Source organism: Medicago truncatula, chromosome 7 (genome assembly GCF_003473485.1).
Source record: "Medicago truncatula cultivar Jemalong A17 chromosome 7, MtrunA17r5.0-ANR, whole genome shotgun sequence".
NCBI classification, from domain to species: Eukaryota; Viridiplantae; Streptophyta; class Magnoliopsida; order Fabales; family Fabaceae; genus Medicago; species Medicago truncatula.
The window spans coordinates 3436538-3449451 of record NC_053048.1 but is presented as its reverse complement, the minus strand read 5'-3'; the positions used below and the strand labels follow the sequence as shown (position 1 = coordinate 3449451).

General features: G+C 36.2%; 1 long non-coding RNA gene across 1 annotated transcript; it reads right to left on the bottom strand.

The window, feature by feature from the left end:
• Positions 1 to 1301: 1301 nt before the first annotated feature.
• LOC120577172 (uncharacterized) lies at positions 1302 to 2542 on the bottom strand. The gene is made up of 3 exons (XR_005643222.1): positions 2002 to 2542; positions 1812 to 1893; positions 1302 to 1721 (listed from the first exon to the last, which is right to left on the bottom strand). It is a non-coding gene; the product is annotated as an uncharacterized lncRNA (long non-coding RNA).
• Between the last annotated feature and the right edge of the window lie 10372 nt (positions 2543 to 12914).

Sequence of the window (12914 nt, the reverse complement as noted above, 5' to 3'; positions counted from 1 at the left end):
GATGAATAAGATTTAATTATTATAATCATAAATGATAAAAAATAATATTTTTCTTCAAAAAATAACTTATTTAACTATTAATTTAAAGAGTAGGTGTACTGGTACACTTAAATATATTGGGTGTACCATATAATTTACCATATATGACGATCTTTGTATGATTAGACGAGGTTTTACTATCTTACAATTACCTACTTACCATATATGATGTGGTTATTGAATTTTTTAACAAAGTCTTTCTTCAAATCTTCATCCCAAATATAAGATGTAATTGTTTTAAGCAATGCTGTGGTTTTGGCCCATGCAAGTCTCTCTTGAGACCTTTCAGGCTCAAATATACTTTCTGCTGCTAAAAAATAGGCCAATAAAAGATCCCTTTTGCTCAATCCAAACTCTCCCAATTTAGATTCTGAGTACCACCTAATAAATGTGATCATTGCAACAATGAGCATTAGCTCAAAGGGAATAGAAGAAGAGCGATAATCAAGTTAGACCCGATCTAAATTTTAAGATTAATCTTACTTTTGAGTCATGCTTCACTCTTTCAAATGTGGTGCTTGGCAATTGCGTAGTCTAATTTAGTAAGCTTGAAATAATTGCTGTTATTCGCCATCCTTTGAAAAAGAATATTTGAACTTAGGAAATTTTTTCAAGAAAAAGTAGCACTTAAGAAAAGATAAAAAGAAAAATACGAATAATGAATCAAAGAGAATACGTGAAAAAGTGCATTTTTTTTTATAAGAAAAAGTTTAGACTCTTTCAAAAAAAAAGTTTAGATTAGTTGAATGACAGAAGCTCACCAAGACTAAAAAATAAACCTAGGACTCGAATATACTTTCTAGTATTATTTAAAAAATATTAAAATACTCTTTTTGAGAGAAGAGAAGAGAAGAGAAGAGAGAAAAAAATATTAAAATACTATGACCTGAAAAAATATTAAATACTAAGTATAAACTTTTAAGTCTACAATATTACTTTTGTAATTAATAAGAACAATTTCTAATTTTAAAACAACGAATTCATCATGAATTTCTTGTAAAATATTATTGTAAGATTGTGCGCGTTCAAATTTTAAAGAGTAAATCTTATTATAGGATAAAACAAGTAATTTTATCAAACGTAATATTTTGTAAAATGAATTAGTTTCTTTAAATCAAGAAATTCATGATGCATAAGATTTAGATCAAGAAATTACTTGGTGAAATTCAGTCTTTTGTTGCCGCATTTTGAGATATGATTACCTCTTGGTGAGCAGTTGATCCTCATCTGGTCCTATGATCTAGATGCTTCTATCTAGGGGTGTTCGCGGTGCGGTTTGGTTCGGTTTCAAGCATAATAATCATCCAAACCGCGAGAGAAAAAAGCATGCGGTTTGGTTTGGTTCGGTTGATTTTTAAAAAGTCATCCAAATCAAACCAAACCAAACCAATGCGGTTTGGATTGGTTCAGTTGATGCGGTTAATCGCGAGATAAATAAAAAAATTACATTAAGTCTAATATTGCCAACTAGTACCAAGCAATTTTAATTATTCAAAAAAAGAACTTGAAGTTCCAAAATAGCATTACAATACCAATAAAAGTTATTTATCTAAAATAACATTACAGTACCAAAATAATATTTAAGAACCAAAAAAGAACAACTTGAAGTTCCAAAGTAACACATTATCATGACTCCAAAATAAGAACACATCGCCTCGACGCCTCCATCTCCGTGACTCCATCTGCATATCATAATTGATTAGTTTGTTGGTCAGATCAATTGATTCAAAAACAAATTTAAAAATTTAAAAAGAATAAACAATTGAACATACCATTTAATTTTTTTCAAGCACGTCTATTAATCAGATTCAATATCAGAAATCCCCTCATTCAATTGTGGGATCGGAGCCAATTCTAAGAATGTATCAAATTATATATAACAAAAGTTAGACATAATAAATAATTAAAATTGAATAAAATAAAATCATGAACAAAAACATAGTTTACAATATACATATATACCTTCTTCGAGCTTCTCTAAGTCTTCCAACTGCTCCTCGATATCAACTGACAAAGGTGATGATCTTAACCAATTTTGTGCACATATTAAAGCTTCAACAGTGTGGGTTGTAAGAGAGCTCCTATAACAACTAAGAACTCTACCCCAGTGCTAAAAGCAGACTCCGAAGCAACAGTTGATATTGGCATAGCCAATATATCTCTAGCTATTAGACCAAGAGTAGGGTATTTGGTGGAATTCACCTTCCACCAATTCAAGATGTCAAAATCAGGATTTTTCTTCTCCCTAGGCTCTGAGAGATAGATATCCACTTCAGTTTGACTCAAATTCGGATCTTGATCCATATCCTTCTCAAATTGATCATCCACATCTTCTGTAACAAATTCTGAACCTTCTATTTCTTGTGAAACACTTTCTGCTTGGCCTTTATTTGAGAAACGACTATAGCTTTCAAACATTTTGTTTAAAGCTTCCTTTACCTTATCACACAAAGAATCAGCAACTTCCTTTTCATAATACTTATTCAATCCCCAATTAATAAATTGGAACTTACAACGAGGATAAAAAATTACAGCAATAAAGACCAACATATTCATCTTCGCGACGTCCCCCCAATACTTGCTATATTTTGCTGTCATTTTGGTAGCCATATTTGCAAGTATAGGGTCATCTTTGTGACATCCCATCCAAGCATTGAATCCACCTAATATCTTACAATGTTCCATGAAATACGTAGAAGATGTTACATAAGTTGAACCTGACCAATATTTACTTAGTTTAATAACATTGAGTATTTTTGCGGTTTGGTTTGGTTTGGTTCGGTTGCTGAGATGCAAACCGCAAACCGAACCGAACCGCGCGGTTCAGTCTAAAAGTCATCCGAACTCATCCGAACCAAGTGCGGTTTTTTGCGGTTTCGATTTGGGTTGGTTCGGTTTGCGGTTTTTCTATTGGGTTGGTTCGGTTTTGAACACCCCTACTTCTATCCTTGCTTTATAAACCAATGTCAACAACAGTCTTCTCCTTGCTGAAGAAGGCTTAACCCTTAACCTAGCCACCGAGTCTGAAACATCCACTATCCTTGATCACTGTTTGATTGGTCGTGCCCTTGCTGACCGTGAGATTCAGGCTGCCTATTTCAGTGAGTGTATGGCTCGTGCTTGGAAGTCAGGCAAGCGTGTTTTGATGGTCAAAACTGATGGTGATCGTTTTCTATTTCAATTTCATCACAAAATGAATGCTGCCTGTATTCTCGATGACGGTCCGTGGCTGTACGATAATTTTCATATCGTAATGGACAGTATCCACCCTAGTGTTGTCCCCATTTCCGTCGACCTGAACCATTTGGACATCTGGGTCCAGGTTCACGGTCTCCCTTTTGGTTGCATTCAACCGAATGTTGGTGATGAGTCAATAATTATCTATTTTTAGTATAATATTTAGTTTCATTCTAATTAGATTTAAGTTTATTTTACTTTAATATTATTTCCTTTTAGAAATATTTTACTTCAATTGCATGTTATTATATTTCAGGAATGAATGTTTGATAGATTGATTCTTGGAGCAAAAGAAAGAGGATTAGGAGCTGATTCGGGACAAAAATACGAAATGTGGGACAAAAATATGTCATTCCCCAAGTCAGAGAGATGGCCCGGCCCGTGCTCCCACTGGTACGGCCGTGCCAAGCTACAGAGTTCTCTTTTGCTGCTTTTGCTTCGAAAACAAGCTACCTGTTTTGACCAAAAAGCCCGTGGTTTCTTGTAGAACATTCTATTGAATAGTTGCTTAGGTTTTAAGTCGATATAAGACTATAAATAGAGTAGCTAGCTATCAATAACATTCATCTTTTATTCTTGGAATTCAATAAGTGACAATTGTCTTTCTTAATAAAAGTTCTTTTCTTTTCCTTTACTTTCTTGTTATTTACTTTTATGCTTTTCCTCTTCTTCTCCATGTCTACTATGAACATGAGTGAGTAGACTTCTCTTGTCTTGGGATTGTTGGATAAGTCTAAATGACATAATCCTAATCAAACTAAGCTATTAACCCTCAATCTTATGTAACACTAATCTCTAATCTAAATTAACCGTTTTAACATGAATTAACCATTATCAAATCGTGGAAACGAAAGTGGAGGGTTTGATAATTGTTAATCAATCATCGCAAATATCAATTCATAAAACGAAAGTGGAGCTTTGATATTCGAACAAGTGAATTTAGACAAGGGTTGCAAAGGCAGCGAAATAGTCTTTGCAATCTTTGAGACATATAAGTTTCGATCTTCAAAGGAACTAATAGTAATCAAGTCAGCGAAATAGGCTTGGTTGCTAGAGGAACCAAAATCTAATAGTAATCAAGTCAGCGAAATAGGTTTGATTGCTAGAGGAACAAAAGAGAAATTGTCTTTAGAAGTTAGGTCTAATATAAGGTTATAGGTTTAATAGTTTGGTTTGAGAAGGACTTCCCATTAAGACGGACCAACGATCCCAAGACTCTTTTTATTATATTATCTTTCAACCGTTTGAAAACCCCAACTTTGCAACTTGATTCTTTACTAATCATCAACAAAAGTTAATTAAATTAAACAACTCCATTTCGGAACGATACTCTTTTTATTACTACTTCGATAGAACCGTGCACTTGCGGTTTTATCCCATCAGTTGGTCAGGGTTATGTGGTTTTCTAGGTGAACTCAAATCCTATGATGTCCGTAACTCTATTCACAGTACCTATATGCGTCTGAAAGTCCGTATTAATGTCACCGCTCCTTTGAAAAAAAATGGAAAGTCCGTGTTAGTAATGGTGCTTATGTTACAATTAAGTTTAAATATGAGAAACTCAGAGTTTTTTGTTTCATGTGCGGTTTGCTTGGACACACAGACAAAGTTTTCCCGGATTTGTTCGAGTTAGAGTCTGATGATGGTGTTCGCAATCGGGGTCCTGACTTGAAGCCTAATGCTGCCCATATTGGTTCTGCTGCTAATAACAAATGGTTGCAAGACCCAATACCTTTTGCTGTGCTGCGCCACCATGCCGCTGCTGGTGTATCTACTGCTGACCGAAATCCTCCTCCTTGTGGTGCAGTCAATGCTGTAAATTTTAGTGATCATATGCTTGCTGTTGACAATCAAATTTCTGCTCTCAAACATGACCTACTTGCTGCCCAAAATCTTGCCAAAGCAAAACATGGCTCGGATGCTTGTCAGATACAATTTTTATCTTCTTCTTCTACAGGTACCTAGGCTTCAAATCTGATTTTTGGCCGCTCTTTGGTGCTTGGATTAACTACTGGACCATTTCCAAATGCCAATTTTGAGGAGTCTCAAGATGCCACCGGTTTTGAACTGAAGAAGAGAAAGACGATGCTGGCCCTTCAGAATGGTAAAATTACATCATTTGCTGCTGATGGGGGTGAGGGAAATTTTGTAATAGGAACAAATGTTAGTCATGGGGGGGTGTTGATATGAATGTAACTTCTAATCCTCTGTTTGTTGACACTGATGTAATGGCAGGTTCTGATGCTCAGGCCTGCCTATGTAAATGAGTCTAGTGGCATGGAATTGTCGGGGTATAGGTAGCCCGAGCACAATTCCTGATCTTAAGTACCTAGTCCGGCACTTCAATCCGGATATTTTATTCATAAGTGAGACTCTAGCTCACCGAAATAAAATTGAAGAATTTCGTTTTTTTCTTGGTTATGACTGTTGTTTTCCTATAGACCGTGCCGGTAGAGGCGGGGATCTTGCTTTATTTTGGCGTAACTCTTTACATTGCAGACTTGTTGATTTTTCTAGCAACCATATTACTGTTGAAATTATTGATAATGTTCTTGGTATTTGGAGACTTACCGGTTATTATGGCTATCCTAATGGAGGTCGTAGAACAGCCACTTGAAATTTTCTTCGACAATTATCTAATCAATTTACAAGTCCCTGGTGCATTTTTGGAGATTTCAACGACATTCTTGATGTGAGTGAAAAGAGGGGGCACAACACTAGACCGGCGTGGCTCATTAATGGTTTTTGTCAAGCTGTCATTGATTCAGGTTTGTCTGATGTCCCGACTGTAGGTTATCCGTTTACTTGGTTCAAAAGTCTTGTAATCCACGTGCCGTCGAAGAAAAGTTAGACCGTGCTCTTGCAAATAATATGTGGTTTAATATTTTTCCGAATGCTATTGTTGAAACTTTGGCGGAGCCTTCTTCTGACCATTATCCTATTTATGTTAATGTTGCTCCCACCCCACGGCTTTGTGTTTCTAAAATTCGGTTTCATTATGAAAATGCATGGTATCTTGAACCAGGTTTTAAGGAACTTGTTACTAACTCTTGGCAGGAAAATTCTAATCATGATATTATTACGAAGCTATCTGCATGCGCGGACGACATGTCGATTTGGAGAAAGTCCCATTATCACAAATTAAAAATTGATTTTGAGGATTGTCGTAAAAAATTGCAGGAGACTCGTGTTGGTTCTACGGGTGAGGACCAAGTTCGCATGTTCGAGTTACAGAAATGGATGCAAAGGCTGTTATCCCAAGATGAGGCATATTGGCGACAACGTGCAAAGACACATTGGTATAAAGATGGTGACCGTAATACCAAGTTTTTCCACGCATCAGCTAAAACTCGAGAAAAGGTAAATCGTATAACCTCTCTTGATTTTGATGCTAGAAATAAATTTACTATTGAGCAAGACATGCAAAATGTTGCAAGAAATTATTTTGTGGATATTTTTCAACAACAACATAGTGATTTCTCCGCGGTTATTGATGTTATTCATTCGTCTGTATCTAATAATGACAACTCCATACTCACGGCTGCCTTCACCAAGGCCGAATTTAAGGATGCAATTTTCTCTATGCATCCGGAGAAGTGTTTAGGTCCTGATGGGTACAATCCGAGTTTTTACCAACATTTTTGGAATTTATGTAGTGATGATATTTTTAATGAATATTGTGGTTGGCTCGACACGGGACATTTCCCCCTGATTTAAATTTTACTAACATTGCACTTATTCCAAAAGTTTCCATGCAGGTTAGCATGAAAGACTGGCGGCCTATCGCACTATGCAACGTCCTTTACAAAATCATCTCAAAAGTGCTAGCGAATAGGTTGAAAAAAGTGTTGCCTCATTGCATTTATGGCAATCAATCCACTTTTGTCCTCTAACGTTCCATAGTCGATAATGCTATGGTTGCAATTGAGGTGTTACATTTTATGAAAGCCAAGACGCGCGGGGAAGATAGCTATGTTGCTCTAAAACTTGACATTAGTAAAGCATACGATCGTATGGATTGGAATTACTTGAGGGCTGTTTTGCATAAAATGGGATTTCATTCTCGTTGGATTCACTGGATGTGTATGTGTGTTCAATCAGTAGATTATTATGTGCTTGTTAATGGTAACCAGGTTGGTCCTATAATTCCCGGCCGCGGTCTCCGACAAGGGGACCCTCTTTCTCCATACTTGTTTATTATTTGTGCAGAAGGTTTATCCGCGCTCATTAGAGATGTCGAGACAAGAGGTATTCTCACAGGTACAACGGTGTGTCTTTATGCACCGTCTGTGTCACATCTTTTGTTCGCTGACGATTGTTTTCTATTTTTTAAAGCTATTGAGGATCAAGTTCATGTCATGAAAAATATTCTTTCCACATATGAGTTAGGTTTTGGTCAAGCGATCAGTTTACCAAATTATGAAATTTATTGTAGTCGTAATGTCTCTGATGATAAAATGTCTCTGGCAAAAAATAAACTCTTGGAGTGGAAAATGTCTTTCCAAAGCAGGTCGCGAGGTAATGATAAAATTTGTTTTGCAGGTTATTCCTTCTTATGTGATGGGTGTTTTTCAGCTCCCCAACGCTTTACTAGACTCCATTGAAAAGATGATGAACTCTTTCTGGTGGGGCCATGGTAAAATGTTGTGAAGAGGAATCCATTGGATGAATTGGGAGAAACTTTCAGCACCGAAAATTCACGGAGGTATGGGTTTCAAAGACCTCTCTGCTTTTAATTTATCTATGTTGGGTAAACAGGGATGGAATTTTATCACTGCACCGGACTCGCTGGTTGCTCGTATTTTTAAAGCTCGTTATTTCCCGGCTGAGTCTTTTCTCACAGCAACAGTTGGGCATAACCCCAGCTACGTTTGGCGCAGCATTATGCGCACTAGATTCCTTGTGCGTGAGGGTGCTAGGTGGAGTATAGGTTCAGGCGCAAATGTTTCTATTCTAAATGAACCTTGGTTGTCAAATGAGGAGATTATCAGAAGCGATATTCCGAGTGCTCACTTTGTTCATAATTTTACTATTAATAGTCTGATGAATTTGTATGATAAAAGTTGGAATGAACAGGTGGTTAGGCAGGTTTTTAGAGAGGATATTGCAAACAAGATACTCCATACATCACTTATTTCTCAGGTTGAAGAGGATCGCATCATTTGGAAAGCGGAAAGGAACAGACTTTACTCTGTTCGGAGTGCTTATAGGTTATGTGTCTCAAAGTTAATCGACTCCTCTTATAACTGGCGTCGGGATACTGGTCCAGCATCTTGAATCTCAAGGTTCCTCCAAAAGTCATGAATTTAATTTGGCGTATGTGTCGTGGGTGTCTGCCGACACGTGTCCGACTGTTAGATAAAGGTGTTACTTGTCCGACTAATTGCGCTAGTTGTGCCTCTAACTATGAAGATCTTATGCATGTTTTCTTTGATTGCCCGTTTTCCATACATGTTTGGAATAGAACAGGTCTTTGGAGCTCGGTGCATCATGCAATTTCCGCCACTGACTCAGCTATGTTTGCTATCTTTCATTTGTTAGAACACTTGTCTGTTGACTTTACACAACGTCTGTCATCTGTTTTGTGGAGTTTATGGAAACACCACAATTTGAGAGTATGGGAGAATGTTACAGAAACAAGTGCCACGGTGGTCGAGCGTGCCAGGAATTTGGTTGAAGACTGGCAGCTAGTGAACGCCCCAGATATTCGTGCGACTAGCTTGACTCATCAGCAAACAACAGCCTCCTCCTCTCACGAACACTTAATTACATGGCAGCCTTCTGGGTAGGCCGCTAGAAATGTAATATTGACGCAGCTTTCTCTTCTCACATCAACCGTACAGGTATCGGTATGTGTGTTCGGGATGCAGAAAGTACATTTGTTCTGGCTAAAGCTTTTATATATCCTTGAAATGTACCGGTGGATGTAGGTGAAGCCTTAGGGTTGCATTCTGTTGTACAATGGTTGAGTGACATGCAGTTTGATAATGTGGATTTTGAAACAGACTCAAAGTTGACAGCTGATGCTTTCCTCTCTAGCAGGAACGACTTGTCCGAATTTGTTTGTATCATTTCTTCTTGTCGTTTGTTGTTCAGTAATTTCTTTTCTAACTTTATGGTGGAGTTTGTTAGGCGACAACCCAACGTGGTTGCTCATGCTCTTGCAAGAGAAGCCACGTCTTTAGCTAGTCCCGCCGTTTATTTCGATATACCCGATTGTATTAAATCTTTAAGGCTTAATTGCACTTTTCCCCCCTATAGTTTGTCAATTGTGCGATTTTGCACCCCGTAGTTTTAAACGAGCGATTTTGCCCCCTATAGTTTTCCCCCTTTCTGATTTTATGGTCCCCATGACATTTAGTGTTGATGTATCTGTTTTTTATCAATTAATGTGTGCCACGTGTGTAATTTCATTTTTTAAAAAAATAAAAAAAAAATAGTATTTTTCAGATTTTGAGAGAAGGAGGCACGTTACCAACAATAGAATTTAGTGCTGAAAATCTGAAAAATACCATTTTTTTATTTTTTTAAAAATGGAATTACACACGTGGCACACATTAATTGATAAAAAATAGACACATCAGCAATAAATGTCATGGGGACCATAAAATCAGAAAGAGGGAAAACTATAGGGGGCAAAATTGCTCGTTTAAAACTATGGGGTGCAAAATCGCACAATTGGCAAACTATAGGGGGAAAGTGCAATTAAGCCAATCTTTAATTATTAATGAAATGCTATAAGCATGTTTATCTCAAAAAAAAAAATGCATTGTGGTATGGTTGGCATCAATATATGGGTTGAAATTTATCCAATGGATGGTCGACACTTGCTTGTATATTTAACTAACACATAAATTCTGATCATAAAAAGACAATAAAGAAAAAAGGATGTTAGTTAAAGAAGCAGAGTGAAAAGTACCTATAAAGAGTTTTTCCAATCCATACATCACTTTTCCATCGTATTGATCAGTGTAAAATCTTGTCTCCACACGACCCAAGTTTGCATACCAAGGCACGTCCAATGCATGAGCCAGCTGCCCAACATAGGGTGACACTATTCATCTTCTATATATATATATATATATAAAGGAAGAAAGTTATGCCCATAATAACACCTAGCAAAACTCGAGGCGAAATATAACTTAATTTATTAAAATGCCCTTACTTAGACGCCAAAACAAAGACTGCTTAAAACGACAAAAAGACAATCCTACCCTTTTTTGTCTTTCAAAAAAAAAAAGACCATGCTATTTGTATCTTTGGGCACCTAAAATATACATATAACAAGTGTCAAGAGTAATACGTGTAAGAATCAACTCATGCAATAAACCAAGTGTCATGACTCATGAGGAATACATGCAATAAGACAAGTGTAAAGAAGAATACATGCATCTAGCCAAGTGTTACATATGCAATAAACCAAGTGTCATGAATCATGATGAATACATGCAACAAGTCAAGTGTTAAGAGAAATACATGTAGCAAGTCAAATGTTACCCATGCAATAAACCAAGCGTCATGACTCATGAGGAATACATCCAACAAGCCAAGTGTCAAGAGAAATACATGCAGAAAGCCAAATGTTACCCATGTCATAAAACAAGTGTCATGACTCATGAGGAATACAGGCAACAAGTCAAGTCTCAAGAGGAATACATGCAACAAGTCAACTGTTATCCATGCAATAAACCAAGTGTCACGACTTATAAGGAATACATGGAACAAGCAAAGTGTGAAATTGAATACCTGCAGCAAGTCAAGTGTTACCCATATGATAAAACAAGTATTGTGACTCATGAGGAATACATGCAAAAAAGACAAGTGTCAAGAGGAATACAGGTAGCAAACCAAGTGTAGCGACCGAGGTTTTTAAAACATAATTTCTCTTGCTAAAATATTTTCCACGAAGGACTTAATTTGAAATTTCATAAAGGGTTTTGCTAGAAGATACCTTTTATGAAGGTGTCTTTTAGCAAGTTATTCTATGAGCATTTGTTTAAAGACACCAACTAATTTTTATGAAGGTGTCTTTTAGCTAGCAAATTTATAACTAAAAAGTGAAAATCACACCTTGAGGTGTGGGTTGCTAAAAGACACCTTCATGGATGGTTTCTAGCAAAACTCTTTCATAAAAGGTCTTGAAAAGTTAGAGAAACTTAAAATGATTTACATTCTACATCAAAATACTTAAAAATGAATGTAATGAAAGTTTTTACAAATATGAAAATTCAAATAAAATTGGAGATCCTAACTCTAGACACTTTGATCCAGCTTCGATTAACTTCAAATAGCTTATACCTGAAAAGGAAACAAGAGAGTGGGATGAGGCACTACAATCTCAGTGAGTTCCCGAATCGGGATAAAACATAGCATGCCACATAAGAATAAAAATGTTATTCAACTCTAAAAGATTATGTTCATAAGAACAAAATGCTTTAACAATAATATAATCTTCCCTTTCGTTTAACAAAAAACATTGTATACTAGCATTACTTGCCTTAATCGATATACTTTAATATAACTAGACTGTACTGAGCACAACTGCATCTAACCAATCACTCAGACGTGAGAAATCTTAAGTGAACGGTTCTTCCAATGTATTATGCTATAAACTAGCCTTTGTAAGTGGCACCCCACTTACCTACATACATTGGAACTTACACCTAAGGGTTCCCCTGTGTTTGGACGAAAGATCCTTATCTTGACTCTACCCACATAACTTGTATATAAACTTGGATACTTATATCGCAACTACTACTAATATAATACATTAGTCTACTTAGTTGTATATCAAACAACTAGTAAATACTACAAGTTTATTATCATACATTACATTTATACACAATGCAGGGCATTGTGTTCACTTACCTCATTTGAGATTCTCTTCTAGATTAAGTTTCATAATCGCAATCAACTTCTACACTAATCACAAGTTCTTATATAAATTTAGCAAATCCCTTGTATTCATAAAGTTCTACCAAACCAGTCCTAAAATTCAGTTTACAATAGTCAGAGCTCAACTTCGTCTATTTAATTAAAATATCAAAATACATTCGCATTAAGTAAACGAACCTTTCTTGGAAAACTTAGAATGCATAGATTATAAATATTACTTTATTTTTGGTGCTTAACAATCCAAATTTGTACAGTTTTATCAAAGAACATGCATAGGTACATAAACAGGGCATAAACGTTTACTCAACTTAAGATGAGGAAGCACGACGAGCAGACCTCTTACGATTTCGGTGTAGTGATGAGTCATTTATTGCTTATTTTTATATGCTTTTTAGTTTAGTTTTAATTAGATTTTATTTTATTTTATATTAGTATTATTTCCTTTTTAGGATAGTTTACTACAAATTGCATTTTATTTTATTTCAGGAATGAATATTGGATGGATTGAGTCTTGGAGCAAAAGAAAGGGACTTGGAGCTGATTGAATACGAAAATACGAAGATTCGAAGACAAAAATACGTCTCCCCCAAGTCAGAAGCTTGGCACGGCCCGTGCCATCATTAGCAAGGCCGTGCCACCCTCTAGAGTCGCTTTTGCTTAGATTTTAAGTCGAATGTATGCTATAAATAGAGTAGCCATCCATCACAAATATTCATCTTTTCTTGGAAATCAATAAGTGACAA